The following is a 16,929-nucleotide window of genomic DNA, read 5'->3' as shown; positions in this document are numbered from 1 at the left end:
GTTGAAAATGTTGACAAGAAGTAGCAAAATTGAATAGTAATTTACAAATTTACCTATTTCCTCTTTGTCAAAAAAGAGTGATTGAGATAGAAAAAACTGAGAAATTTATCTATACCATGTTTGTACAAGTAGAAAAAGTATTGATCCTTTAAGGACCAGATAAAAATCCAAACATCATTTGCAAATTTAGTAAGTATTTATTGAAGGCCTATAATGTATTAGGCACAATGCTAGACTTCAGGTTTACATACCTAGAGTATAATTTGATTACAGTCTAATGGGTAAACAGATAAGTAAAGAGATCAATGAAATGGTCAACAAGCAACATACATTTATTAACCAAATACTATGTGTCAGGCACTGTAATGCAATGTGTTAACTGCTATAATGGAGAAATGGATAAGATACAATGGAAACCTGTAGAAAGATCACCTAATTCATAGCTCTCTATGCTCCTGTAATGCTATTTATGACTTTATTATATCACATCCACACATTCTTCATTGTCTTGTCATTATTTGTTTATGAATTTATCTCCTCTAATAATCCATATACAACTGAAGGACAAGGACATTGTGTTATGCTGAGGAGTTTAGATTCCTGTTACACACATCGTCTACTGCTGTCCAGTCAATTCTGACTCATAGTGACCCTATAGGGCACAGCAGAGCTGGCCCATAGGGTTTCCAAGGCTGTAATCTTTACGGAAGCAGACTGTCACAACTTTCCTTCTCAGAGCAGCTGTGTCACTTGGGCTCCTTGTACACATAGCAGGTACTTGATAAGTTTCTTCTGAATATTTTTTTAAATAGAGAATAACAGTATACTAGGTAAAGTGCAATGCATTTTTGATTGTAAAAGAATTTTTTTCTTGGCCTATACTGATTTCTGGAAAAAAAGTAAAACATTCTGAAAATATTAAAGACCAACATTTTTGTTTTTATTGCTTTGTTTTTCTTATCAGCAAAAAATAACACTTTTGGCAATCCATTGGAATATTTTATTATTAAAGCTGCCTTTGGTTTTGAGTACCTTACTTTACTTGGAGATAATGATGACCCTGTAAATAGGCTTTAAGCTTCTTGAAGTAAGACTGTTACCCAACCATATGTTTCTCTTTCTTTCTTGTCAATAGGGATCCAGTTGCCATGGCAACTGAGTTATGTAGAACGTTACAGAGCAACATTTGTTGACAGTTTCCAGTCGGATTACTGCCCAGCCAGACTCTTAGAAAAAAGATAGCGCATATTCTGATAGTTAAAAAAAGCACTCCTTGGTCCAAGTCAAACATATTCCCTATCCAGGATGTCCTTGCTATAGTAATCCACTTACATTTTTGGGAGGCATTAAAAAAAATAAATTTACCTGTCTCTTATAAATTTATTTCTCTGCATAACTGATGCAATATAATGCGAAAAGGCTTATTTATGGTAAGGAGCCTCAAGAAAGTGTCTTGTGAATATTTTTCTCATTCAATCAAGTGTAGGAGTAGTGTGTGGGATGGATCAGAAGATCAACTGAATTATGTTTAGCGACAGCTGCCTGCGTATTTCAAACACTGACCGTCCTGTTTGAACTTATTTGCTCTCAAAGGCAAAGAACAAAATAAGTTGAAGGGACAGCCCCTAATCTAAGCTACCTTATCACATAAACAGCTTTGTAGCTACAGGCTATAAAAAAGATAGACGGGCTCAGATAAGAAAGATATAATGTGAGGATAAGTTTGCAAGGGTTCAAAAGAGAAAATCTGACAGGGTCACCTGACTAAAGAAAAAAGTGATGCCAGTGGCTCCTGATTCCAATCGAGACTCTTCCTTCTCTACCTGGTTAGGACCAAGACAACTCTCCAATAAGACCCAGTGAGAAAACCACAAGCAGGGAACTAATCAGTCCTTTGACATTTGCAGTGTTGAGTTTGGGCCCCCTCATTCCTCCCTAAATGTGTATGTATGCAACTACACAATCTCTTCTCTAAATTCTTTCAACTCACTGTAGTCCTAGGTGTCTAAGATAATCTGTCTGAAAGACTTCAGGAAGAACCTCTAAAGCTAAATTTCTTAATGTTGGCATCAGGGAATCCTTGTGATTGGGTGGAAAAAAAATTACAGTTTTACTCTCACTAACCTCTAATTAAAACAAAAATCCTCAGCTGGACCAATAAGCAACAGCAAGGTAAATGGAGAAAAGATTGAAGTTGTTAAGGATTTCGTTTTACTGGGATCCGCAATCAACACCCATGGAAGCAGCAGTCAAGAAATCAAAGGACTTATTGCATTGAGCAAATCTGCTGCAAAAGACCTCTTGAAAGTGCTAAAAAGCAAAGATGTCACCTTGAAGACTAAGATGTGCCTGACATAAGCCATGGTGTTTTCAATTGCTTTGTATGCATGTGACTGCTGGACAACGAATAAGGAAGACCAAGGAAGAAGAATTGACAACTTTGAATTATAGTGTTGGTGAAGAATATTGAATATACCATGGACTGCCAAAAGAATGAACAAATCTGTTTTGGACGAAGTACAACCAGAATGCTCCTTAGAAGCAAGGATGGCAAGACTAAGTCTCACATACCTTGGACATGTTTTCAGGAGGGATGAGTCCCTGGAGAAGGACATCATGCTTGCTAAAGTAGAGAGGGTCAGTGAAAAGAGGAAGACCCTCAACGAGATGGACTGACACAGTGACTGCAAAAATGGGCTGAGGATAACAATGATTGTGAGGATGACACAGGACTGGGCCATGTTTCATTCTGTTGTGCATGGGGTCGCTGAGTGGGAACCGACTCGACGGTACCTAATAACAACAAAAACAACAACCTCTAAGGAGCCCTGGTGGCACAGTGGTTAAACTCTGGGCTGCTAACTGAAAGTTTGGTGGTTCTGCAGGAGAAAGATGTGTCAGTCTCCTTCCATAAAGATTACAGCCTTGGAAACCCTGAGGAACAGTGTTACTCCGTTTTATAGGGTTGCTACGGGTCAGAATCAACTCCATGGCATACAACAACAGCATAATAACCTCTAATTAAAATTTAGCATTTTCTCCAGTATGAATGTTTGCAACAAACCACAGTGGCTTTCACCAACACCTCAACATGGTCACCAATAGAAATCACAGATAATATTATGTAATATTACAGTTGTTGCCAGTATCACTAAATATCCTTGTACTCATCATTACTTTGAAATTATGGTGGTTATTAGGCCCACTGTGATACATTTTTATTTACTATGTTAATAATGAAGCAGATATATTACCATAACCCAAATTAACAAAAATAATAACTGAACTTCAATAAAATTGGTTTTCTTTGTAATCTTTTGCATTTTATTTTATTTACTTAAAACCTTTATTCTATGAGGCAGTCTATAGGCTTTACCAAGCCATCAAAGGGTACAGTGACATGAAGAGAGGGTAAGATCCCCTGCTGTAGAAGTGGAAGAAGTGAGGAAACTGTTTTCAGCACAGCTTAAGTATTCATTGCTAAGGGTAGGAGACATATTTACTCTGCAAATAAACTAAAATTTGCTTAATGATTCTAAAACTTGCCTGAGGAAAACAATTATTAGGGCACTTCTTAAAAATACAGATTCCTGGGCCCATCCCCAGACCCAGTGAATCAAAGAGGCCTGGAAATTTGCAAATTAACAAGCACAAATTGTGCTTTTATCTTACGACACATTAGGGAAAGACTGAATTAGAGAAATTACAAAGGGCCAAAAACAGAAATCCAATGAAAGGTCTAACAAACTGCTCTTTTAGGCAAGGAGGATTGGTGACAGTGGTTCTCAAAGTGTGGTCCCCAGAGCAGGAAGCAGCAGCAACATCTGGAAACTTATTAGAAATGCAAATTCTGTGCTTCCAACTTAGACTCCCTCCCTCACTACAGGATCACATGGGATGAATAACCAAGGCCAGCCTAACCAACCTCTTGTAGTAAAGCCCAGCAATCTGTGCTTAAACAAGCCCCCCAAGTGATTCTTATTCAAGCTCATGTTTGAGAACTACTGCCATGCTAAAGAGTTTGATATTTCCCCAGTAGGTCAATAGCGCCAGGATATTTAGTGATATTGGCAATGGCTATAATATTACACAGTATCTGTGATTTCTATTGGTGACCATGTTGAGGCATTGGTGATGCCACTGTGGTTTGTTAAAAACATTCATACTAGGGGGAGAGTAATTGGGAGTGTGTAGCAAGGTGTATATGGGTTTTTGTGTAAGAGACTGACTTGATTTGTAAACTTTCACTTAAAGCACAATAAAAATTATTTAAAAAAATTCATACTGAAGGAAATGCTAAATTTTAATTGACATACGATAAGAAATGCAGATGACATTGTCACAGCGCACATATACTTATGTACATCTCTTTTAGTCATATATGATTACATAAACAGAAACTAATTTTATATGTACTGAAGTTTTACAAGACAATACCTACCCCTAGTATGTGTGATGCACTCTGAAACAGTCTGTTCTATTTTTTCAAATGTTAATTGTGGCCCACTAAACTGATCCACTCACCTTTAATGGATCAAAATGCCAGTCTGAAAATCACTGCAGTAGCTAATGGAGAACTACTGAAATGTTTTCAACAGAAAAGTGTAAGGGATAGGTTTGCATTTAGAAAGTTAACAGCTTTTTAGGATTGAGGAATTAAGCATGGGAGTTGGAGGCAAGTCTAAATGCAGGAAGTTCAATTAAACTATTGTAGTAATCACGGAGAGAGATGGTGGTCAGACTAAGGTAGTGCTAGTGGGGATAGAGAGGAATGGACATGCCTGAGAAATATTAGGAGGTCAGTTAGGTACACATTGGTTAGTCATCCCATATGAACCTATAGTGAGGGAGAGAGAAAAGACAAAGCTGTCTCTGAGGCATCCATCCACCTTCATTAATGGTACATAAATGATTACCTACTACCTTCCTCTCTTTTATCTCTAAAGATCAGAACTCCAGTGAAGATTGACCAATGCATGGAGTTTTCCAAACTTCTCAGGGAATGGTTTCCTAGAACTCTTGTCTTCTCTCCTCTTTAAGGGAAGAAATTTGATTCTGTCCCTAGTGTTGTTTGCCCATTTCTCCAATCTTCCCTCTTCTGAGCTCAGTCTTCTGTTATTTACAGTATGCCTAGAGAAAGTGTGATGTTATAATTATGTCAACACTGTTTTAGGAGGCATTCATGACAACTTCAAAACTAAGTCTGAATGCCCTATTTTTGGCATTTAAGGCCCTCTGTAGTACGCTTTTTTTTTTTTTTTTTTGGTAGTATACTACCTATTTAGCTTCTCTCTCTTTTTAATTGCTGCTTAATGCAAAGGCTCAATTTCAGAGGGTTATCTCTTCGAGCTCTCTGGAACACATTATACTTATTCATACGGATCTTCATTTTAAATTTCATTTTTAAAAAAGAACTCTTTCCGTGCTTATCCAATCCCTACCTATTTTTAAGACTCAATTCAAGGCCTGTATTCTCCAGGGATTCCAATGTGGTCTTGCCCACCTTTGCACAGATGCAGCACCTACTGTGGGCACTACCCATTTTTAACCTTCAGCCATGCACTGACTTTTAATGGCATTTAGTCCTTTGATATGACTGGAAATCAAAAGATGAGGTTCCTAGTCTGACTCTTTCATAAGTTGGTTGTACAATTCTAGGCAAGTCGGAACCCCACACTTAGTTTCCTCATACATAAAATAAAATTATTGGACTAGATAATATCTAAAGTCATTTTTGTTTAATATTTTTATAATTATTACTTTATACTGAATTCCGCCATGTTCTAGAAAGGGTGCATTTTAGCCTATATACGCACACAGATACATACACACACACATGCACACACAATATAGCATGTAAAGTATAGAAGATAAATAGGTAAAAGAAAAGTGTGAAAACAAATGGAGACAGGAATAAGGATAATACAAAAATGCAGACCACATTGGATTCTATACACTTATTACTAGTGGACTGCCAATTTAGCTCTAACACTTTCTGGCAACAAAATTGAGCAGAGAAACCTGATCAGATACAGCACAGAAAAGTCAAACCACTAGCTTAGGAAAGGCAAAACTTACCAATACTAAAGACAAGATGAAATTTCTCCAGAGGGTCCTCGTAATGTACTGAGTGTCATCAGTAACATCCTTACAATAAACAGAATGGTGAGTTTCATAAGGACTTTTCTCATAGTGCTCCTCAGAATTGACTGATGAAATCCCAATGAAGAATAATTTGGAAAAAGCAATCTAGTCAGTGGTAGGGGCAGAAATGGGTAAAGCAGGGGAAAGAATAAAAGAGAGTTTAGGCATGTAGCTCTCTCTTTAATCCAGGACTGGATTTTAGAATGTCTATATCTAAGAGAGGAGACCTGGTGGTGCAATGATTAAGCCCTATTTTGCCAACCAAAATGTCAATGTTTCAAAACTACCAGCAGCTCCATTGGATAAAAGATCTGGCAACCTGCTCCCATAAAGATTACAGCCTGGGAAACCTTATGGGGCAATTCTACCCTGTCATATAGGGTCAATATGAATCAAATCAACTGATGGCACATAACATACCTAAGATAGGTCCCTGGGTAGTGCAAACAGTTTGTGCTCAACTACTAACCTAAAGGTTGACAGTTCAAACCCACCCAATGTGGCCACGGAAAAAAGGCCTGGAGATCTGATTCTGCAAAGATTATAGCCAAGAAAACCCTATGGAGCGGTTCTACTCTGTAACATATAGGGTTGCCATGAATCAGTGCTGGTGAGAATGAATAGATTGCGCAGATATTCTTTACCATCAGAGTAGAATTGTCCCATAGAGTTTACAAAGAGCGCCTGGTGGATTCGAACTGCCGACCTTTTGGTTAGCAGCTATAGCACATAACCACTAGGCCACCAGAGTTTCCATATTTTTTAGGTAGTCCTCCATAAATATTTTTACTCTCAAGTTTTGATAATGGATGGCAGTGACTGTGAGCTCTTATTTCCTAACATCTTCTTGAAATGTTGCTATTTTTTGTTGCAATTTTATTTCATTTCTTTGAAGGGTAGATGTTGATCCAAATCACATTTCATATAAAATTGCTTTGGAATTTGTTATCTCTGTAAATGGATTTGTTTCTGAATCTTTTGAGAGTAAATCAGGAATTGGAGATATCACATTGCGCTCTTGTACCCCTATGTACTTCATTGTATATTTTCTTTAAAAAAAGAACATTGCCTTATATAGCCATAACATCAGAATCAAGAAATTTAATATTGATATGATACTGTTATCTAATCCACAGTCTATAAATAAATTTACACAATTGTTGCAGCCATGCCCTTTAAAAAAAAAAAAAAACCCTGTTGCCGTCGAGTCGATTCCAACTCATAGCGAACCTACAGGATTTTATGCCCTTTAAGACTATGTATTTTTTCCAGTTTATAACCCAATCCAGGACCATGCATTGCATTTAGTTCTCATGTCTCTTTAGTTTCCTTTACTTTGGATGAGTTCCTTAGCTTCTTTTGAAGTTACTGACATTTTTTGAAGAGTACAGGTCTGTTATTTTGAGAGACATCCCTGAATTTGGGTTTGTCAGATGTTTCCTTGTAATTATTTTCTTTTATTCATTTTCAGCAGGAATACCAGAGTGACATATACTTTTCAATGTATCATATAAGAAAGCAAGTGATATTGAGTTATCACAGTATTAGTAATTTAAGCTTTGATTACTCATGTAAGGTGCTGTCCTCCAGGGTTCTCCCTGTAAAAATATGATATTTTCCTTTGTGATTAATGGGTAATTCATGAAGAGATACTTTGAGACTGTGAGTATATATGTATATATATGTGTGTGTGTGTGTGTGTGTGTGTGTATGTATATGAGTCAGAATCGACTCGACGGCACTGGGTTTTGGGTATATATGTATTGTCTTAGTCATCTAGTGCTGCCATAACAGAAATACCACAAGTGGATGGCTTTAACAAAGAGAAATTTATTTTATCACAGTCTAGTAGGTTACAAGTCCAAATTCAGGGAGTCAGCTCCAGGGGAAGGCTTTCTCTCTTTGTTGGCTCTGGAAGAAGTTCCTTGTCCTCAATCTTCTCATGACTGAGAAGCTTTTCAGGCACAGGGACCCTGTGTCCAAAGGACCCGCTCTGCTCCTGGTGCTGCTTTTTTGGTGGTATGAGGTCCCCAACTCTCTGCTTGCTTCCCTTTCCTTTTATCTCTTGAGAGATAAAAGGTGGTGCAGGCCACACCCAGGGAAACTCCCTTTACCTTGGATCAGGGAGATGACCTCAGTAAAGGTGGTATTACAATCCCACCCTAGTCCTCTCAACCTAAAATTATAATCACAAAATGGAGGACAACCACACAATACTGGGAATCATGGCCTAACCAAGTTGACACATTTTTGGAGGGGACACAATTCAATCCATGACATGTGTGTGTATATATATATATATATGGAAACTCTGGTGGTGTAGTGGTTAAATGCTATGGCTGCTAACCAATATGTCAGCAGTTCGAATCCACCAGGCTTTCCTTGGAAACTCTATGGGCAGCGGTGGGTTTTTGGCTGTATATATACACTATTCATCATCAAGCTATCACTCATAAGCTTTAAATTTCATTTTTTTTTTTTGATTTTCTAACTCCATCATTCCTTCTGCATTTATTAGTTGACATTCTGCTATAAGGAAGAGCTTTCCCTTCTCTCCCATTTACTTACTAACTTATTTATTTGTATCACTCTGAACTTATAGATTCTTATTTTATTCAATATGTTATAACCTGTTACTATTATTGTTGAGGCAAGGACGGAGGTTGCCAAGAAAGACATGACTTGCACTCAGGCATTGGGTAGAACAATGCTTTACTCATGTAGAGAAGATACAGAACAAGGTCAGCTTCAATAGTGGGCATTGATTCCCCATGGCCAGTGGGTCACTCTCTGCAGCTGACTCAGGGCTGGTGTTCTGCACACACTCTTCTCATGTCATGGTTGAGAGACTTCATTCCCTCCTTGCCCAGAATAGATCTGGTAGTGTAGTAGACCAGGTGTCACATGATGCCCCAAGCTTGAGTAGAACAAAGAGGTGCTCATTGGGCCCAATCAGGGCAGGAGGCTCCCTGGTAAAGAAGATGAAGAAGAAGAAACTAACACACTGGGAGGCTTAGTTCCCAGCCCCATTTATCAGGGAATGTCCTGGACCCAAGGCTTCTGATTAGGTTGCCTGGTAAGCAGCACAGGGGTTGCAGCAAACTGTCCAACCAACAATTATTATTTATTTTGATGCTCATGTTTTGACCCAAATTAGGCCAGTGTGAGGCTTTCCAAGATGACATGTCCCTATGATTCTCTGACCACTTGCTTACTTTCTGACATAACACAATAGCCCAGGATCATCTTGTAGTTTCCATGCCTCAGTCATTGGACAGTGGAGGCATGCAATAACTTGACATTTTTTTCTGAGAATAATTGAGAGGTGCTCAAATAAGAGGGCCATTAAAGTTTAGCAGAAAAAAAAACTTATGAATAGGACCTATAATCTCCTTAAAAATAATTTTGAAACACATTGAATGCAATAGAGCTGTGGCCTTCACATTCTACTTCATAAAACATGGATTAAATAATTTTAACCTAGAAAATATTTAAGGTATGTGTAACCAATGCCCATGTTAACCATAAAAGAATCCTAATGAAATAGGCATTGCGAATTTTTAGGGGAGTGTCATGGATTGAATTATGTCCCTCCCAAAATGTGGTTAGGCCATGATTCCTAGTATTCTGTGGTTCTCCATTTTGTGATTGTAATTTTATGTTAAAGAGGATTAAGATGGGATTGTAACACCCTTACCAGGTCACATCTCTGATCTAATGTAAAGGGGGTTTCTCTGGGGTTTGGCCTGTACCACCTTTTATCTTTCAAGAGATAAAAAGGAAAGGGAAGTGAGCAGAAAGGAGAGGGGCCTAATACCACCAAGAAAGCAGTGCTAGGAGCAGAGCATGTCATTTGGACCCAGGGTCTCTGCTCAGAGAAGCTCCTAGTCTCAGGGAAGACTGATGAGAAGGCCAACAGAGAAAGTAAGTCTTCCCCTGGAGCTGACACCCTGAATTTGGACATTTAGCCTACTTTACTGTGGGAAAATAAACTTCTCTTTGTTAAAGCCACCCACTTGTGGCATTTCTGTTATAGCAGTACTAGATAACTAAGACAGCAAAGAACCAAGATGGTGGCTTAGTCAGACATACCACGCCATCCCTCTACAACAAAGACCTGAGAAACCAAATGAAACATACAGATGACAATCCTAGAACCCTGAGCATTAAATGAAAGGATAAAGAATGAGATTAAACACTGATTGGAAGAAGAAACTGAATGAAAACAGCTAATGAGGAGCAATACAAATTGGAGAAGCCTTGCCACCCAGCCCAGCACAGTGCGGCCATTTTGAGACAAACCCAGCTGTGCCCCAGGAGCACAGGAAGGCAACTTCACAAAATTCCCAACAGGAGACAGAGAAACTGTGTAGACATACCCGGTGTGAAGCAAAATGAGCAGAACATGAACTGGAGTTAAGGAAGGAAAATACAGTAAGGAGGGCAAGAACTTCAGGGATCCTGGCACCCACAGATCAGGGAGGGAGCCAGCATTCAGCAATAGGGCAACTCAACAGAGTCAGTCCCTGACCATTAAGGCAGGTGGTGTGCATGGAGAAATAGATCTATAAATCATCAGTCAGAGGTCCCCTACCCAACTGAACTCCAGATAGTCTCCCCTCACATTTGGTGGGGTCTGGTCCCAGTTACTGGCTACACCCAATGGGAAGTGCCTAGGCACCCTAGCCCAGCAACCAGAGAAGCACACTCCCCCTCCCCCTAACTTCGTGGAGATTAGTGGCAAGAATACCCCAACCCTGCTGCCCTGACCACTGGTGACCATGGTATGAGCCCTCTCCCTTCTCCTCCCCCACCCAGCCCCATATGCCATCCCCCTGCCCTCCCAGTGAGCAGCTGAGAGAGAATATTCTCTTGCCTCCTGCCTCACCCCTTGCCCATTGACCTGATGAGCGGGTGGAGGGAGTGCCTTCACATTCTCCAGCCACCCGCCACCTACCACCCATCGAGTTGGTGGAGAGAGTGCCCCCACACTCCTTGGGAACCCACCCCCCCTCGCCTGCTGCCTGCCTGTCCATTGAGTAACTGTGAGCATTCTTGCACTGTTAGCCCAATGACAGGTGGTGACCAGCATCTGCCCAGCACATCCTCAGCCATCTTATATGTACAGTGAACATCAGTGAAGTCTTCCCCTGCCCACTGCTGCCCCATCAACTGGAGACAAGTGGTAAACACTCTTGTGCCACCTGACAAGCGATCAGGAAAGCATGCCCAACAAGTGCACACTGATATATCAAAACAAAACAAAAAATCATAAATAAATTAAAAAAAAAAAACCTAATGCCTCAGAGAGAGCAGACAATATCAAGTCATACAAAGAAACAGGACAAGGTGACTCATGCAAGTGACCAAAATAAACAGGCAGAAAACCTTCCTGAGGAAGAAATGTTGATAGATATACCTGATAAGGAATTCAAAAAACATATATAGGATTCTCAAAGAGATCAAGGAAAACACAGACAAAATCTAGGAAAACACAGACAAAACCCTGGATGAATTCAGAAAAACAATACAAGAACAAAACGGAGAATTAAAAACCATAAAAAACAGCAACTAGAAATTCAGAAGATTATCAATAACATATCAGAAATAAATAACTCAATGGAAGGACATAGAAATAGAATTGCATCAATGGATGAAAGAATTAGCAAAATAGAAGACAAATCCCTTTATACTAATTTATGTGAGGAACAATCAGAAAAAATAATAAAGAAAAATGAAGAAAGCCTGAGTTACATGGGACACTATCTAGAGAAATAATTTATGCATGATCGGAATTCCAGAACAGGAGGATACAAAAAAAACCATAGAGAGAATTTTTGAAGATTTGCTGCCAAAAAACTTCCCCAATATCATGAAAGGTGAGAGGGTTTCCATTTAAGAAGCTCAATGAACCCAATACAGGATAAACACCAAAAGAAAGTCACCAAGACATATCATAATAAATTCTCCAAATGCAAAGACAAAGAAAGAATTCTGAGCAGCTAGGGAAAAATGAAATATCACCTACAAAGGGGCATCAATAAGATTGAGCTCTGATTTCTCAGCAGAACCTTGCAGGCAAGAAGGCAATGGGATTACATATGTAAAATTCTGAAAGAAAAAAATTGCCAACCAAGAATCATATACCCAGCAAAATTGTCTCTCAAATACAATTTTGAAACTAGGACATTCATAGATAAGCAGAAATTAAGAGTATTTGTAAAACTCTCAACCTAACAAGAAATATTAAAGGGAGTCCTTCAGACAGAGAACCAACAACATTGGATAACAACCTAAGATTAAGACACACTAAGGCATCACCCAGATACCAGCCCAGATAAAAAATTATTAAAACTAAAATAAAGCTACAAAACTGAAAACAGGGAGCCAGAGATGTCAACCTGTAAATGATAACAATGTCAAAACAAAAAGGAGGAATAAATGGTGTAGGTACAAAATTCCATACGGAGAAGAAGCCAAGGCAATATCAAGAAATAACAAACTGTTTTAAACTTAGGAAGACAAAGGGAAATTTCAGAGTAACCACAAAGAAAATTAATAAACCTACTCACCAAAATAAAGAGGAAAACCATAAAGACTCAGTAAACACAAAATCAACAATGAAGGAAATGAAAAGAAAAGATATAAACACAAAGAACTCAGCACAGAAAATTAAGCAGAACAAAGAAAATGTCAGCTCAACACACACACACACAAAAGCATAACAAAATGACAGCAGTAAATTCATACTTATCAATAATCACACTGAATGTGTTTTAAATGCACCAGTCAAGAGACAGAGAATGGCAGAATGGATTAGAAACAACAACAACAAACACAACCTATCAAAATGCTGTGAACAAGTGACACACCTTAGACACAAAGATATAAATAGGTTAACAATCAAAGAACAGGAAAAAATATAACACGCAAACAGTAAGCAAAAAGAACAGAAGTGGCAATATTAATCTCTGATAAAATTAACTCTAAGTTAAAAAATCCATTATAAGAGAAAAAGAAGAGCATTATATAATGATTAAAGGGTCAATCCACCCAGAGGACATAACCATAATAAATATTTACCATCTAATGACAGAGCTCCAAAATACATAAAATAAATCCTAGCAGTATTGAAAAGAGAAATAGAGTTTCACAATAATAGTAGGAGATTTTAACACACCACTTTTGATGAAGGACAGAGAACAAGTAAGAAACTTAAAATAGATGCAGAAGATGTAAATAACACAATCAAAAACCTGACTTCATATATAGGACACTTCAACTCTCAACAACATAGTACACATTCTTCTCCAACACGCAAGGATCATTCTCCAGAATAGACTATATTTTAGGCCACAAAGTAAGCCTCAATAAATCCAAAAACATTGAAATAATACACAGCATCTTCTCTCTTCACAATGCTATAAACCTAGAAATCAATAACAGGATGAACAAGGAAAAAAATGAAATACGTGGAAACTGAATAACACCTTGCTTAAAAAAACACTGGGTAATAGAACAAATTAAAAATGAAGTTTAAAAAAACCCCTAGAGTCAAATAAGAATGAAAACACAACATACCAAAATCTTTGGGACACAGCAAAAGCAGTATTCATAGGACAATTTACAGCAATAAATGCACAAATCCAAAAAGAAGAAATGACCAAAAGAAACGCTTAACCCTGTAACTTGAACAAATAGAAAGAGAGCAGCAGAAGAAACTCACAGTCACCAGCATAAAGGAAATAATACAGATTAGAGCAGAAGTAAATGAAACAGAAAAAAAAATGAAAGAATAAAGACTAGAAGTTGGTTCTTTGAGAGAATTAATAAAATTGACAAACCACTGACCAAACTTACAAAGGAAAAGAATTAAAAGATGCAAATAACCAAAATAAGAAATGAGATAGGTGACATTACAACAGAACCAACTGAGATAAAAAGGATCATAAAACCAAAAAAACAAAACCCATTGCTGTTGAGTTGATTCTGACTCATAGTGACCCTGTAAGAGAGAGTAGAACTGCCCCATAGGGTTTCCAAGGAGCAGCTGGTGGATTTGAACCGTTGACCTTTTGGTTACAGCCTATCTCTTAACCACTGCATCACCAGGGCTCCAAAAAGGATCATAAGAGAATATTAAGAAAAATTGTGCTCCAACAAATTTGAAAACCTAAAAAAAACGGACAAATTACTAGAAAAACACTACCTACCTAACCTAATACAAATCGAGGTAGAAAATTTGAACAAACCCATAACAAAAGAAGAAATTGAAGAAGTCATGAAAAAACTCCCAAGAAAAAAAGCCACATCCCAGATTACTTCGCTGGAGAATTCTACCAAAAATTCAGAGAAGATTGGACAGCAATTCTACTCAAACTGTTCCTGGACATAGAGAAGGAAACAATACTCCCAAACACATTCTATGAAGCCAGTAATAGCCCTAATATCAAAGCCAGGCAAAGACACCACTGAAAAAGACAATTACAGACCAATACCCCTCAAGAATAAAAATAGACACAAAAATTCTCAACAAAATTCTAGCCAACAGAATTCAACAGCATATCAAAAAAGAATAATACATCATGATCAAGTGGGATTTATCCCAAGGATGTAAGGATGGTTCAGTGTTATAAAATCAATCAATATAATTTACCGCACAAATAAAACAAAGGAAAAGAATAACATGATAATCTCAACTGATGCAGAAAAGGCATTTGATAAAATCCAACACAGTTTCCTGATAAAAACTCTCAGCAAAATAGGACTAGAAGGGAAATTTCTCAACATAATTAAGAACGTATATACAAAACCAACAGCTGAAGTTACTCTCAATGGAGAAAAACCAAAAGCATTCCCCCTGAGAATGGAAATCAGACAAGGATGTCCTTTATCACCACTCTTATTCAATATTGTACTGCAAGTTCTAGCTACGGAAATAAGGCAAGAAAGGGAAATAAAGGACATCTAAATTCGTAAGCCAGAAAAACCATACCCATTGCCATCAAGTCAGTTCTGACTCATAGTGACCCTATAGAACAAAGTAGAACTTCCCCATAGAGTTTCCAAGTGATGGTTCCTGAATTCAAACTGCCGATTTTTGGGTTTGCAGCCGAGCTCTTAACCACTGCAGTACCAGGGCTCCAAATTGGTAAGGAAGAAGTAAAACTATCTGTTATGGATTGGACTGTGTCCTCCCAAAATGTGGATCAATTTGGCTAGGCCATGACTCCCAGTATTGTGTGGTTGTCCACCATTTTGTGATTTGATGTGATTTTCCCGTGTGTTGTAAATCCTACCTCTATAATGGTAATGGGAGCCCTGGCAGTGCAGTGGTTAAGAGATCAGCTGCTAACCTAAAGGTTGACAGCTTGAATTCATCAGCTGCTGCTTGGAAACTCTATGGGGCAGTCCTACTCTATCTTATAGGGTAGCTATGAGTCAGAATTGACTCCAAGGCAGTGGAAGTGGGATGATGTTAATGAGGCAGGATTAGAGGCAGTTATGTTAAAGAGACAGGGCCCAATCTATAGGATTATGTTGTATATCGAGTCAATTCCTTTGAGATATAAAAGAGAGAATTGAACAGAGAGGAAAGGGACATCACACCACCAAGGAAGAAGCACTGGGAGTGGAGCGTGTCCTTTAGACCCTGAGCTGAGAAGCTTCTAGACTATGGGAAGATTGATGACAAGGACCTTCCCCCAGAATCGACAGAAAGAGAAAGCATTTCCCAGGAGCTGGTGTCCTAAATTCAAACTTCCAGCCTTCTAGACTGTGAGAGAATAAATTTCTGTTTCTTAAAGCCATCCACTTGTAGTATTTATGTTATAGCAGCACTAGATAACTAAGACAGTATCCCTATTCGCAGATGACATGATCCTATACATAGAAAATCCACAAGAATGCTAATGGAACTAATAGAAGGGTTCAGCAAAGTGGCAAGGAACAAGATCAACATACAAAAATCAGTTGGATTCACAATAGCCCCCAAAAGGGTAAAATAGTTAAGAATAAACCTAAGTAGGGATGTAAAAGACTTATACAAAGAAAACTACAAACCATTACTGCAAGAAACCAAAAAAGATCTACATAAATGGAACAACATACCATGCTCATGGATAGGAAGACTTAACATTGTGAAAATGTCAAAACTACCCAAAGAGATCCATGCATATAATACAATCTCAATCTAAATTCCAACAACATTCTTTAAGGAAATGGAAAAACTAATCTCCAGCTTCATATGGAAAGGAAAAAGTCCCCAGAGAGCTAACACAGTATTGAAGAAAAACAAAAAAGGAGGAGGTCTCACGCTCCCCAATCTCAGGACGTACTATACAGCTATGGTAGTCAAAACAGTCTGTTACTGATACAATGACAGACACATAGACCTGTGGAACAAAATTGAGAACGAAGAAGTAAATCCACCCAGCTATAGACAGCTGATCCTCAACACAGGGTCGAAGTCTGTTAAATGGGGAAGAGATGGTCTCTTTTTCAAATGGTGCTGACAAAACTGGATACCCATTTGCAGAAAAATGAAACAGGATCCATACCTCACATCATACACAAAAATTAAATCAAAATGGATCAAAGACCGAAATGTCAAACCTAAATCCATAAAGTTCCTGGAAGACAACATAGGGACGCAACAAGGGATCCTAATTTATGGCATAAATATACTAGCAAACATAAATAAAAATGCACAAACAACATAAGATAAACTATATAACTGGTATCTTCTGAAAATTAAATAATTATGCTCATCAAAAGATTCTATCA

This window comes from Elephas maximus, chromosome X, assembly GCF_024166365.1.
Source record: "Elephas maximus indicus isolate mEleMax1 chromosome X, mEleMax1 primary haplotype, whole genome shotgun sequence".
NCBI classification, from domain to species: Eukaryota; Metazoa; Chordata; class Mammalia; order Proboscidea; family Elephantidae; genus Elephas; species Elephas maximus.
Note: the sequence above shows the minus strand (reverse complement) of the source record.